At 34.1% G+C, this 23593-nt stretch overlaps 1 long non-coding RNA gene across 1 annotated transcript; it reads right to left on the bottom strand.

Moving 5' to 3' along the window:
* Positions 1 to 6134: 6134 nt before the first annotated feature.
* LOC133177753 (uncharacterized) lies at positions 6135 to 6874 on the bottom strand. Its single transcript, XR_009719821.1, has 3 exons — positions 6797 to 6874; positions 6390 to 6453; positions 6135 to 6211 (listed from the first exon to the last, which is right to left on the bottom strand). It is a non-coding gene; the product is annotated as an uncharacterized LOC133177753 (long non-coding RNA).
* Positions 6875 to 23593: the final 16719 nt, after the last annotated feature.

Genomic DNA, 23593 nt, shown 5'->3' with positions numbered 1-23593 from the left:
GTTGAAAGACAAAAGAGATATTAAAAAAGGTAATTTTCTCATGTTTTGAATGACCTTGACCTTTGACCTTGACCTTAAGTTCAAGGTCTAAGGTCAAAGAATCTTATGCAGTTGGTCCCATGTCTTTACGACTTGTCGTTTAGAAAAGTTTTTCATTATTCGTAAACATGAAAAATGTCCAGGGGCAATAACTCATAAAAGGGGTCGACGAATTCTTTCGCAGTGAAACCTTGAAGCGAGTACTCAGTCAGTCGAAGACATTGGTTAAGGTTTCGTACCTCTGCGCTTTATGATTTCGAAGGAGTAGCGATAACAAGGTTTTTCGTTTAAAGGGCAAGAACTCCGAAAGGGGTCATAGGTCATACTCGTTGGGTAGTTTTTCGAAATAACTTTTAATGTCCAGTATCATGAACTATAAAGTTTTTCGATAAGTCTTGCGGTTTCAAAAGTCCGGGAAGAAAAAGAATAATAATAATAATAATAATAATAACTAGGAGACTAATTGTTCAGAGAACAATTAGAGGCCTTTCCACCTTTTTAAGTGTTTCCGTGAGATTTGGGTTGTAATAAAGAAGAAAAATGCCCCCCCCCCCCCCTCAAAAAAAAAAAAAAAAAAAAAAAATGCTCCTCCAGCTGGGCTCGAACTCAAAACCCTTGGATTGAAAGGCAGGTGCGCTAACCATTAGGCCACGCACTCCGATGAAGATGTAGGTAGTAAATATATTGTTTAGGAATAAATAGGAATATAAGAGCACGTGTCCTTTTGTTTGTTGTCCAATGTAGTAATCAGTAATAAATAGTTTTGAGAAACACGATTGGTGTATAATAAAAAGCAGATTTTCTGTAAATATAATAAATTTGAGTTGGTTTATACTTTGAATAAATGGAGTTATTCATCTAGAGCCTAGGATACATTAGAACTGCCGTGCCGAGACTTTGTTTACGAATTTATGAAAAATGTCGCGTTCGGTTTGACCGAATATGGCGATTCAAAATAATAGGTAAGATTAAATAAACATCTCTATGTGGATTGAGTTAAATGTAACTAGCATAAATTAAAATTTCAGACATGCATTTCAGGAAGAAAAAAAGGTGTCAATGAGAGCGTGGAAATTTATTTGATAGGAAAAATCGCTATTTTCGAGATTCTTTCCATTAATATTAAATCTAAATAAAATTGAAATAAATTCCACATACTAAAGAAATCAAGAATGCTTGGTATTAAAATATTGTATTAGAGCAGGAGAATCGAATGCTATTAATAACAACTGAAGAAATAGCCGATAAAAGCTTAAATTCATTTTTATGCTCATCAGCACCTAAATTTCAGATTAAAAAAAATGTAGTATTTGTCGATAAAATTCATAATTTCGTTACACTTCAGAGACTCACCGTAAAACTTTCAGGAAATTTTTTCTTTTTTTTTTTTTTTTTTTTTTTTTTTGAAGTCTTTCCTGCGGTTGCTTAAAATCTTATGTCGATCCGAGGTGTTGTATGAGTTTTAGAGACATTTTCTACGTTGCTATTGATTTTTTTTTTTAAAGGGGGGGGGGGTTGAATTATTTATTTATTTATTCCTAACATATTTTAAAGTAACAGTTGCAGCAAACTCCACGAAGTTAATCTTGATTGTGACCTTTAGGTCAAAGGTCAAAGGTCAAGGTCATTAAAAAAAAAAAAGAAAAAAAGAACTTTGCTTTAAACTGAGTTCAACACTGAAATGTACATGAATCTAGATGCATGTTCTGATTTTTTTTTTTTACCTTTGAGTCAGTGTCAAGGTCAAAGGTTAAAGGTCAACGTTCAAGGTCAAGGTCAAAGTTCAAGGTCATTTAGATAAATAGCTGATATCAACAATTTATATAGTTTTCAATGACCTTGACCTTTGACCTTGACCTTCATTTCAAGGTCAAAGGTCAAACATGCCCATGCAGTTGGTTCCATGTCTCTAGGATAGACCCTTTGAAAAAAAGTTCATTAAATGTAAGCAGCGAAAAATTTCAGGGACAGTAACTCATAGAAGGGGCCGAAGAACCCTTTCGCACTGTATAGATTGAAGAGTGTACTAAATGAGTCGAAGACACTGATGAGGGTTTGGAATCTCTACGCTTTACGGTTTCAGAGGAGTAGCGATAACAAGGTTTTATTGCGAAAGGGGTGACAACTTTTGAATGGGTCAAGCTTGGGGGACAAGAATGAAATCTTTAAAATAGTTTTAGAAGGACAAATGAAAGATGCAAAGATATGTAGTATATGTTGAAAGACAAAAGAGCTATAAAAAGAGCTAATTTTCTTATATTTTGAATGACCTTGACCTTTGACCTTGACCTTAACTTCAAGGTTTAAGGTCAAAGAATCTTATGCAGTTGGTCCTATTTCTTTACGACTTATCGTTAAGAAAATTTTTCATTATTCGTAAACACCAAAAAATCTCAGAGGCGATAACTTATTAAAGGGCTCGACAAATCATTTCGCAATGAAAAGATTGAAAAGTCCTCTCAAGTAGTCAAAAACATTGGTAATGGTTTCGAACCTCTGCGGTTTATGATTTCGAAGGAGTAGCGATAACAAGGTTTTTCGTTCAAAGGGCAAGAACTCCGAAAGGGGTCATAGGTCATACTCGTTGGGTAGTTTTTCGAAACAACTTTTGATGTCGAGTATCATGAACTATAGAGTTCTTCGAAAAGTCTTTCGGTTCAAAAGGCGGTAACGGAAAAATAATAATAATAATAACTAGGAGACTAATTGTTCAGAGAACAATTAGAGGCCTTTCCACCTTTTTAAGTGTTTCCGTGTCATTTGGGTTGAGAAAAAGTAGAAAAATGCAAAAAATGGGGAAAAAAAAAAAAAAAAAAAAAAAAAAAAAAAAAAAAAAAATTTGCTCCTCCAGCAGGGATCGAACCCAAAACCCTTGGATTGAAAGGCAAGTGCGCTAACCATTCGGCCACGCATTCTGATATCATGCGTAAGTTAATTGTTTAAGACTATAGAAGAAATGCAAGCGTATTTTTAGAATCGGTAGGGGAAGAAAGAAGTTCCGTAAAAGGAAATAGTTCCTGAATTTACAAGCAGTATATTAAATAATAAGGGACGGGCTGCGTAAGAAAACATTAACACTGTTCCCTAATGAAAATGTATTAATGGACTGTAGCCCGATTCATCGATATTGTGAGCATGCTGAATTTTTTGTAAATAGCTTTGTTGTAAGCTTAAAAGATCGGGTTCGGATTTTAACATTTCTGACTGAATATCCTGAAATAACTATGAAACATTTAAATAAGCATTTCTTTGGGTTAAATTAAATATGTGTATCACAAATTAAACTCCCAACATGCATTTTTAGAAGGGAAAGACGACAATGAATGCGAGAATTGTTTTTAATCTACCGAAAATCGCTATTTCTGGAAACTGATTAATTCTAAATAAAAATCAAATAAATTCCAAATGTAAAAGAAAGAGAGAATGCTTGGTATTAAAATGTCGTATCATATCAGGAGAATCGAATGCTGCTAACGACATCTGAAGAAATAGCCGATAAAAGGTTTAGATCATTTCTTCGTTCACCTGCACTTTAATTACAAACACAACAGAACTTGTAGTTTTTGCCGTGAAACTTCAAGACTTCTATAAACTTATAGGACTCACCGTAAAACTCTCCAGAAACTTTCTCTGAGGTCTATACTACAATTGTACCAAATATGGTGTCGATCCGAGGTCTGGTTTGAATTTGACAGAAATATTCTACGCAGTACAGTTAAGGCAACATTTTCGACAAAAAGGCACCAAAAACGAGATACTTAAACTTCAACCGTCTTATTTTTCAGCATGAAACTCTATCTGAAATATCTTAATGGCTTTATGAAGAGTTTGTCCATCGCTTTTCACATCAGTATTTTTTGTCATCATGTGACCCTCTAAAGTCACGTGAGCTCCGATTTTAGGTCAAAATATGAAATGTCAAATTTAACCAAAAAGTGCAAGGGCAAGGCAAACAATATTTGAACTGCACAAGGTTTCATTGTGTCCCTTGGTATCTATCCTATCGAAAAACTGATGCTCATTCAGTCAGATTTCTGAGATATTTAAGTTATCCATTGAAAACAAACACCAGTATTCAAAAATAGAGTATTTTTCAACATTTAATCGGAAATTTTAAATTGCCTAATGAATTACAAAGAAATGAGCATCACTCTTGAAAAACTATACAGTAAAACAAAGAATTTAAAATAAAAACCTACCTCTTGGGTTGTCGCCTTGCCCTTGCACTTTTTGATTAAAAATTGAAATCTTAACACATTCATTCTAAATATAGTTTTCAAACGCATCATTAACCCAGCATGGGAGATAACTCTGTGGTACTTAGTAGAGTTTGTGTACCTCGCAAATTTTAAACAAATACCTACGGACTGCGCTGGGCTTTATTTCACTAAATCAAAACGGTATGCATAAAAAAATCTTTGACTTTACTTTGTTTTGTATATCTTCGTTCTTTTATACGCTACACAAGACGTATTTGACACCTACCGCATTTCCTCCGTTTGCCTAAAATTTGCCGCAACATGCAACATCCATCATGCAAATAAATTGGAAAATGCCCATGGTTAAAAATATTGAAAGATTCAGTCATTTGTAATAAAAATAAAAAATAGACAGCCCCTATCAATGATTAAACATTTATTCTTCCTCAGTAGACACACAGAAAAATATCTCCAACAGAACTTAGTAGTTTTTTTTTTCATATGTGATTATTTTAGTTATCAAACCTTCAACTGTTTATGGATTCTAGACTACGTTAAAAGTTTTAAGAACAGAAGGAAGGGATTGGGGTGCTAACTCCTGTATTTAATAACCTGTTTTCCTTTCTACAGATCTAACCCCCCCCCCCCTCACCATACCATATACTTACTGGCATGTTAAAAATAAATTATTAAACAGTGTTTACATCAGGTTTTACTTATTTGGGTATTATAGCACAAATCATATCGGCGTAGGGGGGGTGGGGGGGGGGAGGGGCTTTAGTCTCATGTTTTTGAGTTATTATCAATCAATGCGCAAACAAGATAATCATAGTAAAAACTTTGTAATACAGAAACAGATACTCTGTTAAAGAACAGGTGAACACGATATACATCCTGAAATTTAGATCTTGTTGTACCCCAAAACACAGACAGGCGCATACCAGAATGGAAGTGAAATGTACGCAGAGAACGGCTGGGGTACGCTTTGAGACCCCCAGTGGGTCCAGGCCCCGGGGCCATAAAATTTAGACGAGCTCACTTTTGATCTTAATCTCACTTTTCCACTATATATTCCTTTTGTAAAAGTGAGACTGAGATCAAAAGTTAGCTCATCTAAGTTTTATGGCCCTGGAGCCAGATGAGGGCCCAGGGGCGAAGTCCCTGGAAGCTCATGGTTTTTACCAAATATTTCATTCAAAATCATGCCATTTCGATTTTCTTTAGAAAATACAAGACATAGTAATATTGTTTTTAACACAAAGTTAAATACTTCCGTGCAAATTTATTGTACATGTAGAGGCTGAATATTTTTTTAAAAGATATATTGGTATCATCTTTCGGCAGCAAATATAATTAATAATTTCAATTTTTAACAAAAATAATATTTCAAATCACATTCTAGTGGATCACATCATTCAACGGTTGATATTTTCTCAAAGAACTTAAAATAAATTATCAATGTGTTGTAGAAGAATTACAAATTAATGAATGTTTTATTTGGTTTGGCAATGATTTAATAAAACATTAGAATTTTTTTTATTTTTTTTTTTTATAAAGACATGGTAATATAGAATTTGAATGTGAATCGAAACAGTATGAGATAAAATAATTTAAAACAGAAATATTTGCTGGATGGTATTGATATTTTTTCTCTTCTCACAAATCTCTCCCTCCCCCTCCCCCCCCCCCCCATTTTTTTAAATTTGTAAACGATGTGTACGCACCTGCGTATTTGCGTATAAGCAGCTACGCGCCTGTCAGAATACATGCAAGTAAAGATACTCAAATCTTAACAGCCTTCAAACTTTCACACCATTGTACTGTTAAAAATTCAAAGTATCAGTTATCTAGAAAATTTATTTAATTAAAAACAGCCTTTCAAATTCAAAGACAAGCTGTGAAGGGATTTCTGAGCAAGTGCAAATATTTCAAACAGTCCACAGTTCAAACAGTTCTTCTGGATGAAATCAATTCTGAAAACAAAATGAAATACCATTATGGAAGGTTCATTGGTGTTTTAAAAAAGTGATACTCAAAACAATGCATTGAGTAACATGGAAAGCATATACATGACTCTCCTGTTTTTATTATCAAAACATTTCAATAATCTTGCTAGGAATATGTATGGTTTAGAGCTTATATGGAGCATACCTTTTTATTTTATTGGTGGAAACACTTGCTGCCTGAATGAATTGTTCAAATTGTTCGGGAGTAGCTACAACACAATATATATGTAATGAGTGAAAAACATAATGATTACTATTGTAGAATGAAATGACATTGCATTGTACAAAACAAATCATGCTATACTATATTTTCTGAAATTCATAAAATAAATGGAAACAAACTTTTGATACAAAACTTTTCTGGGAAATTGAAACCTATGACATTTTCAAAAGTAGAATTGGTAGCTATACTTAATTTAAGTAAAAAAAAAATGAATATACTACAGATAACATTTAATTCTTTCACCTATGCAACATTTTAAAAAAAATATTTAACACTGGCATACTATAAAATTAATGTGAAATGCTTGAAATGCTTTAGTGTGATCATACCCAGTGGAGAAATTGATGCATGTATTTTGATAGTTCTAGCTGATGTAAATGCTAGTTTTAACCAGTTCTGTGATAGCTACAATGACAAAAGAATTATACATATAAACAGTTCATAAATACATGTATTTACATATCAGACTGACTTAATGTACATGTAGTCAGACAAATGAAAATTCAAACATTTTATCTTCATTAATGTAGAAATTCTACAAATTTACAGCCTAGTGATATAGATAGTAAAAGTTCTATGATGAATTTAAAATATGAAGCACTGGTAAAAACTGAAATCTTAAAATTCACATATTTTTGATTGCCAGAGGTAAAAATTAAAATTTATAGGGTCTTATACTCTTGTATGTGCAGTGCACATACATTGTACACTGTGCAGTTTGACTTCACAAATACACTGTAAGTGTGACTGCATCTAAATTATACTATTTGATATCATGACGTGCTGTGCTTATATTATGTTACATGTCTGTACATGTATGCCAAAGGACAACATCATTGCATATTTAAAAGTGTTCAACTTTCATAATGTGTGTGTTTTTGGGCATGTGTGTGTGTGTGTGTGGGGGGGGGGGGGGTTACACACAAGGCACTGCATTGCAGTTTGTGACGGACTGTAACAATACATCTTATTGTACATGTTAAAGGTTATTTTACATCGATGTAAAGAATAGTATGTCTACATGTTAATACCTATGCACATACACACCTTAATGAACAGAAAGGAACCTAGGGAGGTAGTGCGGATCGTCTCAGTTTTCCATGATTTCCCGAAATAACGTCATCATCTTCTCATCAAAAAGATTAACAAGGCCCAGGTCTCTTATTTTATCCCTATTCTCTTTAAAGATTCCCTGATTGTTGCATTTATCCACTGCATATCTCAGCTGCTGTCGCCACGTTTTTAGATGTAAACAACATTCCGTGTCACCGAGTGCAAGCGCTTGGCTGAAGCCGAATGCAGCCAAACGACACAATAAAAAGAGAATTATTTCGAAGACGTGTTGTTACTATATAAGAGAGAATCACTAATGTTTATTTATTTAAACCTGAAAATACAGACATTCATTACAAATTCTCGCAATCATCATTAAATAGCTTTTTTGAGCTCTATTTCCTTATATGGATCAATCAAGGCGGAGCAACTGTCATGACGTCAAACCTCATTATGACCTCATTACCATATTATCTTCATGTGTAGCCTTAACTGTACTGCGTACGTTGTTGTTGATGTGATTTTTTTTTTTTTTAAGAAGGGGGGGGTTAAATATTTATTTTATGCCTCTTTTAAACTAAGAATTGTAACTACTTCCACATCCTTAAGCCTTATTGTGACCTTTGAGTCAAGGTCAAGGTCAAAGGTCAAGGTCATTCAAAAAAAAAAAAAAAAAAAAAAAAACCCAAGAAATCTTTACTTTCTGTATTTTTACCTGATACTGGAGCTGAATGCATGTCCTAACTTTTCCATTTGACCCAATGTCAAAGTCAAAGGTCAAGGTCAAAGTTCAAGGTCATTTGGCGAATTGCTATATTTTACACGTATATAAGGGATTTCTTATGTTTTTAAATGACCTTGACCTTTGACCTTGACCTATATTTCAAGTCAAAGGTCAAAAATGCTGATGCAGTTGGTCCCATGTCTCTAGGATACACCGTTTTAAAAATAAGTTCATTAAATGTAAGTAGCGTAAACTTTCAGGGGCAGTAACTCATACAAGGGACCAAAGAATGCTTTCGCAATGATAGAATGAAGAGAGTACTAAATGAGTGGAAGACACTGATGAAGGTTTGGAATCTCTACGGTTTACGGTTTCGGAGGAGTAGCGATAACAAGGTTTTGTTGCAAAAGGGGTGACAACTTTTGAATGGGTCAAGCTCGGGGGACAAGAATGAAATCTTTGAAATAGTTTTAAAAGGACATATTATAGATGCAAAGATAATCAGTATATGTTGAAAGACAAAAGAGATATTAAAAAAGGTAATTTTCTCATGTTTTGAATGACCTTGACCTTTGACCTTGACCTTAAGTTCAAGGTCTAAGGTCAAAGAATCTTATGCAGTTGGTCCCATGTCTTTACGACTTGTCGTTTAGAAAAGTTTTTCATTATTCGTAAACATGAAAAATGTCCAGGGGCAATAACTCATAAAAGGGGTCGACGAATTCTTTCGCAGTGAAACCTTGAAGCGAGTACTCAGTCAGTCGAAGACATTGGTTAAGGTTTCGTACCTCTGCGCTTTATGATTTCGAAGGAGTAGCGATAACAAGGTTTTTCGTTTAAAGGGCAAGAACTCCGAAAGGGGTCATAGGTCATACTCGTTGGGTAGTTTTTCGAAATAACTTTTAATGTCCAGTATCATGAACTATAAAGTTTTTCGATAAGTCTTGCGGTTTCAAAAGTCCGGGAAGAAAAAGAATAATAATAATAATAATAATAATAACTAGGAGACTAATTGTTCAGAGAACAATTAGAGGCCTTTCCACCTTTTTAAGTGTTTCCGTGAGATTTGGGTTGTAATAAAGAAGAAAAATGCCCCCCCCCCCCCTCAAAAAAAAAAAAAAAAAAAAAAATGCTCCTCCAGCTGGGCTCGAACTCAAAACCCTTGGATTGAAAGGCAGGTGCGCTAACCATTAGGCCACGCACTCCGATGAAGATGTAGGTAGTAAATATATTGTTTAGGAATAAATAGGAATATAAGAGCACGTGTCCTTTTGTTTGTTGTCCAATGTAGTAATCAGTAATAAATAGTTTTGAGAAACACGATTGGTGTATAATAAAAAGCAGATTTTCTGTAAATATAATAAATTTGAGTTGGTTTATACTTTGAATAAATGGAGTTATTCATCTAGAGCCTAGGATACATTAGAACTGCCGTGCCGAGACTTTGTTTACGAATTTATGAAAAATGTCGCGTTCGGTTTGACCGAATATGGCGATTCAAAATAATAGGTAAGATTAAATAAACATCTCTATGTGGATTGAGTTAAATGTAACTAGCATAAATTAAAATTTCAGACATGCATTTCAGGAAGAAAAAAAGGTGTCAATGAGAGCGTGGAAATTTATTTGATAGGAAAAATCGCTATTTTCGAGATTCTTTCCATTAATATTAAATCTAAATAAAATTGAAATAAATTCCACATACTAAAGAAATCAAGAATGCTTGGTATTAAAATATTGTATTAGAGCAGGAGAATCGAATGCTATTAATAACAACTGAAGAAATAGCCGATAAAAGCTTAAATTCATTTTTATGCTCATCAGCACCTAAATTTCAGATTAAAAAAAATGTAGTATTTGTCGATAAAATTCATAATTTCGTTACACTTCAGAGACTCACCGTAAAACTTTCAGGAAATTTTTTCTTTTTTTTTTTTTTTTTTTTTTTTTTTGAAGTCTTTCCTGCGGTTGCTTAAAATCTTATGTCGATCCGAGGTGTTGTATGAGTTTTAGAGACATTTTCTACGTTGCTATTGATTTTTTTTTTTAAAGGGGGGGGGGTTGAATTATTTATTTATTTATTCCTAACATATTTTAAAGTAACAGTTGCAGCAAACTCCACGAAGTTAATCTTGATTGTGACCTTTAGGTCAAAGGTCAAAGGTCAAGGTCATTAAAAAAAAAAAAGAAAAAAAGAACTTTGCTTTAAACTGAGTTCAACACTGAAATGTACATGAATCTAGATGCATGTTCTGATTTTTTTTTTTTACCTTTGAGTCAGTGTCAAGGTCAAAGGTTAAAGGTCAACGTTCAAGGTCAAGGTCAAAGTTCAAGGTCATTTAGATAAATAGCTGATATCAACAATTTATATAGTTTTCAATGACCTTGACCTTTGACCTTGACCTTCATTTCAAGGTCAAAGGTCAAACATGCCCATGCAGTTGGTTCCATGTCTCTAGGATAGACCCTTTGAAAAAAAGTTCATTAAATGTAAGCAGCGAAAAATTTCAGGGACAGTAACTCATAGAAGGGGCCGAAGAACCCTTTCGCACTGTATAGATTGAAGAGTGTACTAAATGAGTCGAAGACACTGATGAGGGTTTGGAATCTCTACGCTTTACGGTTTCAGAGGAGTAGCGATAACAAGGTTTTATTGCGAAAGGGGTGACAACTTTTGAATGGGTCAAGCTTGGGGGACAAGAATGAAATCTTTAAAATAGTTTTAGAAGGACAAATGAAAGATGCAAAGATATGTAGTATATGTTGAAAGACAAAAGAGCTATAAAAAGAGCTAATTTTCTTATATTTTGAATGACCTTGACCTTTGACCTTGACCTTAACTTCAAGGTTTAAGGTCAAAGAATCTTATGCAGTTGGTCCTATTTCTTTACGACTTATCGTTAAGAAAATTTTTCATTATTCGTAAACACCAAAAAATCTCAGAGGCGATAACTTATTAAAGGGCTCGACAAATCATTTCGCAATGAAAAGATTGAAAAGTCCTCTCAAGTAGTCAAAAACATTGGTAATGGTTTCGAACCTCTGCGGTTTATGATTTCGAAGGAGTAGCGATAACAAGGTTTTTCGTTCAAAGGGCAAGAACTCCGAAAGGGGTCATAGGTCATACTCGTTGGGTAGTTTTTCGAAACAACTTTTGATGTCGAGTATCATGAACTATAGAGTTCTTCGAAAAGTCTTTCGGTTCAAAAGGCGGTAACGGAAAAATAATAATAATAATAACTAGGAGACTAATTGTTCAGAGAACAATTAGAGGCCTTTCCACCTTTTTAAGTGTTTCCGTGTCATTTGGGTTGAGAAAAAGTAGAAAAATGCAAAAAATGGGGAAAAAAAAAAAAAAAAAAAAAAAAAAAAAAAAAAAAAAAATTTGCTCCTCCAGCAGGGATCGAACCCAAAACCCTTGGATTGAAAGGCAAGTGCGCTAACCATTCGGCCACGCATTCTGATATCATGCGTAAGTTAATTGTTTAAGACTATAGAAGAAATGCAAGCGTATTTTTAGAATCGGTAGGGGAAGAAAGAAGTTCCGTAAAAGGAAATAGTTCCTGAATTTACAAGCAGTATATTAAATAATAAGGGACGGGCTGCGTAAGAAAACATTAACACTGTTCCCTAATGAAAATGTATTAATGGACTGTAGCCCGATTCATCGATATTGTGAGCATGCTGAATTTTTTGTAAATAGCTTTGTTGTAAGCTTAAAAGATCGGGTTCGGATTTTAACATTTCTGACTGAATATCCTGAAATAACTATGAAACATTTAAATAAGCATTTCTTTGGGTTAAATTAAATATGTGTATCACAAATTAAACTCCCAACATGCATTTTTAGAAGGGAAAGACGACAATGAATGCGAGAATTGTTTTTAATCTACCGAAAATCGCTATTTCTGGAAACTGATTAATTCTAAATAAAAATCAAATAAATTCCAAATGTAAAAGAAAGAGAGAATGCTTGGTATTAAAATGTCGTATCATATCAGGAGAATCGAATGCTGCTAACGACATCTGAAGAAATAGCCGATAAAAGGTTTAGATCATTTCTTCGTTCACCTGCACTTTAATTACAAACACAACAGAACTTGTAGTTTTTGCCGTGAAACTTCAAGACTTCTATAAACTTATAGGACTCACCGTAAAACTCTCCAGAAACTTTCTCTGAGGTCTATACTACAATTGTACCAAATATGGTGTCGATCCGAGGTCTGGTTTGAATTTGACAGAAATATTCTACGTTGTTGTTGATGTGATTTTTTTTTTTTTAAGAAGGGGGGGGTTAAATATTTATTTTATGCCTCTTTTAAACTAAGAATTGTAACTACTTCCACATCCTTAAGCCTGATCGTGACCTTGGGTCAAGGTCAAAGGTCAAGGTCATTACAAAAAAAAAAAAAAAAAAAAAAAAAAAAAAAAAGAGAAATCTTTACTTTTCTATGTTTTACCTGATACTGGAGCTGAATGCATGTCCTTACTTTTCCATTTGACCCAAGGTCAAGGTGAAAGGTCAAGGTCAAAGTTCGGTCATTTGGTAAATTGCCATATTTTACACATATATAAGGAATTTCTAATGTTTTTAAATGACCTTGACCTTTGACCTTGACCTATATTTCAAGGTCAAAGGTCGAACATGCTCATGCAGTTGATCCCATGTCTCTAGGATACACCGTTTTAAAAAAAAGTTCATTAAATGTAAGCAGCATAAACTTTCAGGGGCAGTAACTCATACAAGGGACCAAAGAATGCTTTCGCAATGACAGAATGAAGAGAGTACTAAATGAGTCGAAGACACTGATGAAGGTTTGGAATCTCTATGGTTTACGGTTTCGGAGGAGTAGCGATAACAAGGTTTTGTTGCACAAGGGGTGACAACTTTTGAATGGGTCAAGCTCGGGGGACAAGAATGAAATCTTTGTAATAGTTTTAGAAGGACATGTTATAGATGCAAAGATATTCAGTATATGTTGAAAGACAAAAGAGATATTAAAAAAGCTAATTTTCTCATATTTTGAATGACCTTGACCTTTGACCTTGACCTTAAGTTCAAGGTCTAAGGTCAAAGAATCTTATGCAGTTGGTCCCATGTCTTTACGACTTGTCGTTTAGAAAAGTTTTTCATTATTCGTAAACATGAAAAATGTCCAGGGGCAATAACTCATAAAAGGGGTCGACGAATTCTTTCGCAGTGAAACCTTGAAGCGAGTACTCAGTCAGTCGAAGACATTGGTTAAGGTTTCGTACCTCTGCGCTTTATGATTTCGAAGGAGTAGCGATAACAAGGTTTTTCGTTTAAAGGGCAAGAACTCCGAAAGGGGTCATAGGTCATACTCGTTGGGTAGTTTTTCGAAATAACTTTTAATGTCCAGTATCATGAACTATAAAGTTTTTCGATAAGTCTTGCGGTTTCAAAAGTCCGGGAAGAAAAAGAATAATAATAATAATAATAATAATAACTAGGAGACTAATTGTTCAGAGAACAATTAGAGGCCTTTCCACCTTTTTAAGTGTTTCCGTGAGATTTGGGTTGTAATAAAGAAGAAAAATGCCCCCCCCCCCCCCTCAAAAAAAAAAAAAAAAAAAAAAATGCTCCTCCAGCTGGGCTCGAACTCAAAACCCTTGGATTGAAAGGCAGGTGCGCTAACCATTAGGCCACGCACTCCGATGAAGATGTAGGTAGTAAATATATTGTTTAGGAATAAATAGGAATATAAGAGCACGTGTCCTTTTGTTTGTTGTCCAATGTAGTAATCAGTAATAAATAGTTTTGAGAAACACGATTGGTGTATAATAAAAAGCAGATTTTCTGTAAATATAATAAATTTGAGTTGGTTTATACTTTGAATAAATGGAGTTATTCATCTAGAGCCTAGGATACATTAGAACTGCCGTGCCGAGACTTTGTTTACGAATTTATGAAAAATGTCGCGTTCGGTTTGACCGAATATGGCGATTCAAAATAATAGGTAAGATTAAATAAACATCTCTATGTGGATTGAGTTAAATGTAACTAGCATAAATTAAAATTTCAGACATGCATTTCAGGAAGAAAAAAAGGTGTCAATGAGAGCGTGGAAATTTATTTGATAGGAAAAATCGCTATTTTCGAGATTCTTTCCATTAATATTAAATCTAAATAAAATTGAAATAAATTCCACATACTAAAGAAATCAAGAATGCTTGGTATTAAAATATTGTATTAGAGCAGGAGAATCGAATGCTATTAATAACAACTGAAGAAATAGCCGATAAAAGCTTAAATTCATTTTTATGCTCATCAGCACCTAAATTTCAGATTAAAAAAAATGTAGTATTTGTCGATAAAATTCATAATTTCGTTACACTTCAGAGACTCACCGTAAAACTTTCAGGAAATTTTTTCTTTTTTTTTTTTTTTTTTTTTTTTTTTGAAGTCTTTCCTGCGGTTGCTTAAAATCTTATGTCGATCCGAGGTGTTGTATGAGTTTTAGAGACATTTTCTACGTTGCTATTGATTTTTTTTTTTAAAGGGGGGGGGGTTGAATTATTTATTTATTTATTCCTAACATATTTTAAAGTAACAGTTGCAGCAAACTCCACGAAGTTAATCTTGATTGTGACCTTTAGGTCAAAGGTCAAAGGTCAAGGTCATTAAAAAAAAAAAAGAAAAAAAGAACTTTGCTTTAAACTGAGTTCAACACTGAAATGTACATGAATCTAGATGCATGTTCTGATTTTTTTTTTTTACCTTTGAGTCAGTGTCAAGGTCAAAGGTTAAAGGTCAACGTTCAAGGTCAAGGTCAAAGTTCAAGGTCATTTAGATAAATAGCTGATATCAACAATTTATATAGTTTTCAATGACCTTGACCTTTGACCTTGACCTTCATTTCAAGGTCAAAGGTCAAACATGCCCATGCAGTTGGTTCCATGTCTCTAGGATAGACCCTTTGAAAAAAAGTTCATTAAATGTAAGCAGCGAAAAATTTCAGGGACAGTAACTCATAGAAGGGGCCGAAGAACCCTTTCGCACTGTATAGATTGAAGAGTGTACTAAATGAGTCGAAGACACTGATGAGGGTTTGGAATCTCTACGCTTTACGGTTTCAGAGGAGTAGCGATAACAAGGTTTTATTGCGAAAGGGGTGACAACTTTTGAATGGGTCAAGCTTGGGGGACAAGAATGAAATCTTTAAAATAGTTTTAGAAGGACAAATGAAAGATGCAAAGATATGTAGTATATGTTGAAAGACAAAAGAGCTATAAAAAGAGCTAATTTTCTTATATTTTGAATGACCTTGACCTTTGACCTTGACCTTAACTTCAAGGTTTAAGGTCAAAGAATCTTATGCAGTTGGTCCTATTTCTTTACGACTTATCGTTAAGAAAATTTTTCATTATTCGTAAACACCAAAAAATCTCAGAGGCGATAACTTATTAAAGGGCTCGACAAATCATTTCGCAATGAAAAGATTGAAAAGTCCTCTCAAGTAGTCAAAAACATTGGTAATGGTTTCGAACCTCTGCGGTTTATGATTTCGAAGGAGTAGCGATAACAAGGTTTTTCGTTCAAAGGGCAAGAACTCCGAAAGGGGTCATAGGTCATACTCGTTGGGTAGTTTTTCGAAACAACTTTTGATGTCGAGTATCATGAACTATAGAGTTCTTCGAAAAGTCTTTCGGTTCAAAAGGCGGTAACGGAAAAATAATAATAATAATAACTAGGAGACTAATTGTTCAGAGAACAATTAGAGGCCTTTCCACCTTTTTAAGTGTTTCCGTGTCATTTGGGTTGAGAAAAAGTAGAAAAATGCAAAAAATGGGGAAAAAAAAAAAAAAAAAAAAAAAAAAAAAAAAAAAAAAAATTTGCTCCTCCAGCAGGGATCGAACCCAAAACCCTTGGATTGAAAGGCAAGTGCGCTAACCATTCGGCCACGCATTCTGATATCATGCGTAAGTTAATTGTTTAAGACTATAGAAGAAATGCAAGCGTATTTTTAGAATCGGTAGGGGAAGAAAGAAGTTCCGTAAAAGGAAATAGTTCCTGAATTTACAAGCAGTATATTAAATAATAAGGGACGGGCTGCGTAAGAAAACATTAACACTGTTCCCTAATGAAAATGTATTAATGGACTGTAGCCCGATTCATCGATATTGTGAGCATGCTGAATTTTTTGTAAATAGCTTTGTTGTAAGCTTAAAAGATCGGGTTCGGATTTTAACATTTCTGACTGAATATCCTGAAATAACTATGAAACATTTAAATAAGCATTTCTTTGGGTTAAATTAAATATGTGTATCACAAATTAAACTCCCAACATGCATTTTTAGAAGGGAAAGACGACAATGAATGCGAGAATTGTTTTTAATCTACCGAAAATCGCTATTTCTGGAAACTGATTAATTCTAAATAAAAATCAAATAAATTCCAAATGTAAAAGAAAGAGAGAATGCTTGGTATTAAAATGTCGTATCATATCAGGAGAATCGAATGCTGCTAACGACATCTGAAGAAATAGCCGATAAAAGGTTTAGATCATTTCTTCGTTCACCTGCACTTTAATTACAAACACAACAGAACTTGTAGTTTTTGCCGTGAAACTTCAAGACTTCTATAAACTTATAGGACTCACCGTAAAACTCTCCAGAAACTTTCTCTGAGGTCTATACTACAATTGTACCAAATATGGTGTCGATCCGAGGTCTGGTTTGAATTTGACAGAAATATTCTACGTTGTTGTTGATGTGATTTTTTTTTTTTTAAGAAGGGGGGGGTTAAATATTTATTTTATGCCTCTTTTAAACTAAGAATTGTAACTACTTCCACATCCTTAAGCCTGATCGTGACCTTGGGTCAAGGTCAAAGGTCAAGGTCATTACAAAAAAAAAAAAAAAAAAAAAAAAAAAAAAAAAGAGAAATCTTTACTTTTCTATGTTTTACCTGATACTGGAGCTGAATGCATGTCCTTACTTTTCCATTTGACCCAAGGTCAAGGTGAAAGGTCAAGGTCAAAGTTCGGTCATTTGGTAAATTGCCATATTTTACACATATATAAGGAATTTCTAATGTTTTTAAATGACCTTGACCTTTGACCTTGACCTATATTTCAAGGTCAAAGGTCGAACATGCTCATGCAGTTGATCCCATGTCTCTAGGATACACCGTTTTAAAAAAAAGTTCATTAAATGTAAGCAGCATAAACTTTCAGGGGCAGTAACTCATACAAGGGACCAAAGAATGCTTTCGCAATGACAGAATGAAGAGAGTACTAAATGAGTCGAAGACACTGATGAAGGTTTGGAATCTCTATGGTTTACGGTTTCGGAGGAGTAGCGATAACAAGGTTTTGTTGCACAAGGGGTGACAACTTTTGAATGGGTCAAGCTCGGGGGACAAGAATGAAATCTTTGTAATAGTTTTAGAAGGACATGTTATAGATGCAAAGATATTCAGTATATGTTGAAAGACAAAAGAGATATTAAAAAAGCTAATTTTCTCATATTTTGAATGACCTTGACCTTTGACCTTGACCTTAAGTTCAAGGTCTAAGGTCAAAGAATCTTATGCAGTTGGTCCCATGTCTTTACGACTTGTCGTTTAGAAAAGTTTTTCATTATTCGTAAACATGAAAAATGTCCAGGGGCAATAACTCATAAAAGGGGTCGACGAATTCTTTCGCAGTGAAACCTTGAAGCGAGTACTCAGTCAGTCGAAGACATTGGTTAAGGTTTCGTACCTCTGCGCTTTATGATTTCGAAGGAGTAGCGATAACAAGGTTTTTCGTTTAAAGGGCAAGAACTCCGAAAGGGGTCATAGGTCATACTCGTTGGGTAGTTTTTCGAAATAACTTTTAATGTCCAGTATCATGAACTATAAAGTTTTTCGATAAGTCTTGCGGTTTCAAAAGTCCGGGAAGAAAAAGAATAATAATAATAATAATAATAATAACTAGGAGACTAATTGTTCAGAGAACAATTAGAGGCCTTTCCACCTTTTTAAGTGTTTCCGTGAGATTTGGGTTGTAATAAAGAAGAAAAATGCCCCCCCCCCCCCCTCAAAAAAAAAAAAAAAAAAAAAAATGCTCCTCCAGCTGGGCTCGAACTCAAAACCCTTGGATTGAAAGGCAGGTGCGCTAACCATTAGGCCACGCACTCCGATGAAGATGTAGGTAGTAAATATATTGTTTAGGAATAAATAGGAATATAAGAGCACGTGTCCTTTTGTTTGTTGTCCAATGTAGTAATCAGTAATAAATAGTTTTGAGAAACACGATTGGTGTATAATAAAAAGCAGATTTTCTGTAAATATAATAAATTTGAGTTGGTTTATACTTTGAATAAATGGAGTTATTCATCTAGAGCCTAGGATACATTAGAACTGCCGTGCCGAGACTTTGTTTACGAATTTATGAAAAATGTCGCGTTCGGTTTGACCGAATATGGCGATTCAAAATAATAGGTAAGATTAAATAAACATCTCTATGTGGATTGAGTTAAATGTAACTAGCATAAATTAAAATTTCAGACATGCATTTCAGGAAGAAAAAAAGGTGTCAATGAGAGCGTGGAAATTTATTTGATAGGAAAAATCGCTATTTTCGAGATTCTTTCCATTAATATTAAATCTAAATAAAATTGAAATAAATTCCACATACTAAAGAAATCAAGAATGCTTGGTATTAAAATATTGTATTAGAGCAGGAGAATCGAATGCTATTAATAACAACTGAAGAAATAGCCGATAAAAGCTTAAATTCATTTTTATGCTCATCAGCACCTAAATTTCAGATTAAAAAAAATGTAGTATTTGTCGATAAAATTCATAATTTCGTTACACTTCAGAGACTCACCGTAAAACTTTCAGGAAATTTTTTCTTTTTTTTTTTTTTTTTTTTTTTTTTTGAAGTCTTTCCTGCGGTTGCTTAAAATCTTATGTCGATCCGAGGTGTTGTATGAGTTTTAGAGACATTTTCTACGTTGCTATTGATTTTTTTTTTTAAAGGGGGGGGGGTTGAATTATTTATTTATTTATTCCTAACATATTTTAAAGTAACAGTTGCAGCAAACTCCACGAAGTTAATCTTGATTGTGACCTTTAGGTCAAAGGTCAAAGGTCAAGGTCATTAAAAAAAAAAAAGAAAAAAAGAACTTTGCTTTAAACTGAGTTCAACACTGAAATGTACATGAATCTAGATGCATGTTCTGATTTTTTTTTTTTACCTTTGAGTCAGTGTCAAGGTCAAAGGTTAAAGGTCAACGTTCAAGGTCAAGGTCAAAGTTCAAGGTCATTTAGATAAATAGCTGATATCAACAATTTATATAGTTTTCAATGACCTTGACCTTTGACCTTGACCTTCATTTCAAGGTCAAAGGTCAAACATGCCCATGCAGTTGGTTCCATGTCTCTAGGATAGACCCTTTGAAAAAAAGTTCATTAAATGTAAGCAGCGAAAAATTTCAGGGACAGTAACTCATAGAAGGGGCCGAAGAACCCTTTCGCACTGTATAGATTGAAGAGTGTACTAAATGAGTCGAAGACACTGATGAGGGTTTGGAATCTCTACGCTTTACGGTTTCAGAGGAGTAGCGATAACAAGGTTTTATTGCGAAAGGGGTGACAACTTTTGAATGGGTCAAGCTTGGGGGACAAGAATGAAATCTTTAAAATAGTTTTAGAAGGACAAATGAAAGATGCAAAGATATGTAGTATATGTTGAAAGACAAAAGAGCTATAAAAAGAGCTAATTTTCTTATATTTTGAATGACCTTGACCTTTGACCTTGACCTTAACTTCAAGGTTTAAGGTCAAAGAATCTTATGCAGTTGGTCCTATTTCTTTACGACTTATCGTTAAGAAAATTTTTCATTATTCGTAAACACCAAAAAATCTCAGAGGCGATAACTTATTAAAGGGCTCGACAAATCATTTCGCAATGAAAAGATTGAAAAGTCCTCTCAAGTAGTCAAAAACATTGGTAATGGTTTCGAACCTCTGCGGTTTATGATTTCGAAGGAGTAGCGATAACAAGGTTTTTCGTTCAAAGGGCAAGAACTCCGAAAGGGGTCATAGGTCATACTCGTTGGGTAGTTTTTCGAAACAACTTTTGATGTCGAGTATCATGAACTATAGAGTTCTTCGAAAAGTCTTTCGGTTCAAAAGGCGGTAACGGAAAAATAATAATAATAATAACTAGGAGACTAATTGTTCAGAGAACAATTAGAGGCCTTTCCACCTTTTTAAGTGTTTCCGTGTCATTTGGGTTGAGAAAAAGTAGAAAAATGCAAAAAATGGGGAAAAAAAAAAAAAAAAAAAAAAAAAAAAAAAAAAAAAAAATTTGCTCCTCCAGCAGGGATCGAACCCAAAACCCTTGGATTGAAAGGCAAGTGCGCTAACCATTCGGCCACGCATTCTGATATCATGCGTAAGTTAATTGTTTAAGACTATAGAAGAAATGCAAGCGTATTTTTAGAATCGGTAGGGGAAGAAAGAAGTTCCGTAAAAGGAAATAGTTCCTGAATTTACAAGCAGTATATTAAATAATAAGGGACGGGCTGCGTAAGAAAACATTAACACTGTTCCCTAATGAAAATGTATTAATGGACTGTAGCCCGATTCATCGATATTGTGAGCATGCTGAATTTTTTGTAAATAGCTTTGTTGTAAGCTTAAAAGATCGGGTTCGGATTTTAACATTTCTGACTGAATATCCTGAAATAACTATGAAACATTTAAATAAGCATTTCTTTGGGTTAAATTAAATATGTGTATCACAAATTAAACTCCCAACATGCATTTTTAGAAGGGAAAGACGACAATGAATGCGAGAATTGTTTTTAATCTACCGAAAATCGCTATTTCTGGAAACTGATTAATTCTAAATAAAAATCAAATAAATTCCAAATGTAAAAGAAAGAGAGAATGCTTGGTATTAAAATGTCGTATCATATCAGGAGAATCGAATGCTGCTAACGACATCTGAAGAAATAGCCGATAAAAGGTTTAGATCATTTCTTCGTTCACCTGCACTTTAATTACAAACACAACAGAACTTGTAGTTTTTGCCGTGAAACTTCAAGACTTCTATAAACTTATAGGACTCACCGTAAAACTCTCCAGAAACTTTCTCTGAGGTCTATACTACAATTGTACCAAATATGGTGTCGATCCGAGGTCTGGTTTGAATTTGACAGAAATATTCTACGTTGTTGTTGATGTGATTTTTTTTTTTTTAAGAAGGGGGGGGTTAAATATTTATTTTATGCCTCTTTTAAACTAAGAATTGTAACTACTTCCACATCCTTAAGCCTGATCGTGACCTTGGGTCAAGGTCAAAGGTCAAGGTCATTACAAAAAAAAAAAAAAAAAAAAAAAAAAAAAAAAAGAGAAATCTTTACTTTTCTATGTTTTACCTGATACTGGAGCTGAATGCATGTCCTTACTTTTCCATTTGACCCAAGGTCAAGGTGAAAGGTCAAGGTCAAAGTTCGGTCATTTGGTAAATTGCCATATTTTACACATATATAAGGAATTTCTAATGTTTTTAAATGACCTTGACCTTTGACCTTGACCTATATTTCAAGGTCAAAGGTCGAACATGCTCATGCAGTTGATCCCATGTCTCTAGGATACACCGTTTTAAAAAAAAGTTCATTAAATGTAAGCAGCATAAACTTTCAGGGGCAGTAACTCATACAAGGGACCAAAGAATGCTTTCGCAATGACAGAATGAAGAGAGTACTAAATGAGTCGAAGACACTGATGAAGGTTTGGAATCTCTATGGTTTACGGTTTCGGAGGAGTAGCGATAACAAGGTTTTGTTGCACAAGGGGTGACAACTTTTGAATGGGTCAAGCTCGGGGGACAAGAATGAAATCTTTGTAATAGTTTTAGAAGGACATGTTATAGATGCAAAGATATTCAGTATATGTTGAAAGACAAAAGAGATATTAAAAAAGCTAATTTTCTCATATTTTGAATGACCTTGACCTTTGACCTTGACCTTAAGTTCAAGGTCTAAGGTCAAAGAATCTTATGCAGTTGGTCCCATGTCTTTACGACTTGTCGTTTAGAAAAGTTTTTCATTATTCGTAAACATGAAAAATGTCCAGGGGCAATAACTCATAAAAGGGGTCGACGAATTCTTTCGCAGTGAAACCTTGAAGCGAGTACTCAGTCAGTCGAAGACATTGGTTAAGGTTTCGTACCTCTGCGCTTTATGATTTCGAAGGAGTAGCGATAACAAGGTTTTTCGTTTAAAGGGCAAGAACTCCGAAAGGGGTCATAGGTCATACTCGTTGGGTAGTTTTTCGAAATAACTTTTGATGTCGAGTATCATGAACTATAAAGTTCTTCGAAAAGTCTTTCGGTTCAAAAGGCGGTAACGGAAAAATAATAATAATAATAATAAACATAAGCATTTCAATAGGTCTTTCCACAGAAAGGTGGAAAGACCTAATAAACATAAGCATTTCAATAGGTCTTTCCACAGAAAGGTGGAAAGACCTAACTAGGAGACTAATTGTTCTCGAACAATTAGAGGTCTTTCCACCTTCTTTAAATTTCTTTAATTTTTATATTTTACTCTCTAAAGTAAATTTTTATACAAAAAGAATCCATAAATGGCTTGAAAGATAGAAAAAATGAAAAAATTTAAAAATTTGAAATGACCTTGACCTTTGACCTTAAAAAATATTCAAGGTCAAAAGTCAAGGGTCACATTGCACTTGACCCCATACTTCTACGACTTTTAGTTTCAAAGTTATAAGATTTAATAGTAAGTGCAAAGACGTTAAAGGGCAATAACTCATATAAGGGGTCATCGGATACTTTCGCACTAAATAGATTGAAGTTGTGTCTAAAGATCCTGAAGACATTAGTGAAGGTTTTGTGTCTCTACAGTTTACGGTTTCGGAGGAGTAGCGATAACAAGTTTTTCAGTAAAAGGGGCAATAACTTTTAAAGGGGTAAATTTCCGGGGACTAGTATGAAATCTTTGAAATAGTTTTAAGAGGACATATTAATGATGCAAAGATATTTAATATATATTGAAAGACAAAAGAGATATAAAAAGAGCCTAATTTCTCATATTTTCAATGACCTTGACCTTTGACCTTTGCATATATTTTAAGGTCAAAGGTCAATGAATCTTATGCAGTTGGTCCCATGTCTCTACGACTTATCGTTTTGAAAATTTTTAATTATTCGTAAACATCAAAAACTTTCAGGGGCAATAACTCATAAAAGGGGTGGACGAATACTTTCACAATGAAAGGATTGAAGAGTCCCCTCAATAAGTCGAAGACATTGATGAAGGTTTCGTACCTCTACGGTTTACGGTTTCGAAGGAGTAGCGATAACAA

The sequence above is a fragment of the Saccostrea echinata genome, unplaced genomic scaffold (assembly GCF_033153115.1).
Source record: "Saccostrea echinata isolate AGI-Se365-2 ecotype Australia unplaced genomic scaffold, CSIRO_AGI_Sech_v1 ptg000221l, whole genome shotgun sequence".
Taxonomy (NCBI): domain Eukaryota; kingdom Metazoa; phylum Mollusca; class Bivalvia; order Ostreida; family Ostreidae; genus Saccostrea; species Saccostrea echinata.
This window is presented reverse-complemented; position numbering and strand designations above follow the sequence as displayed.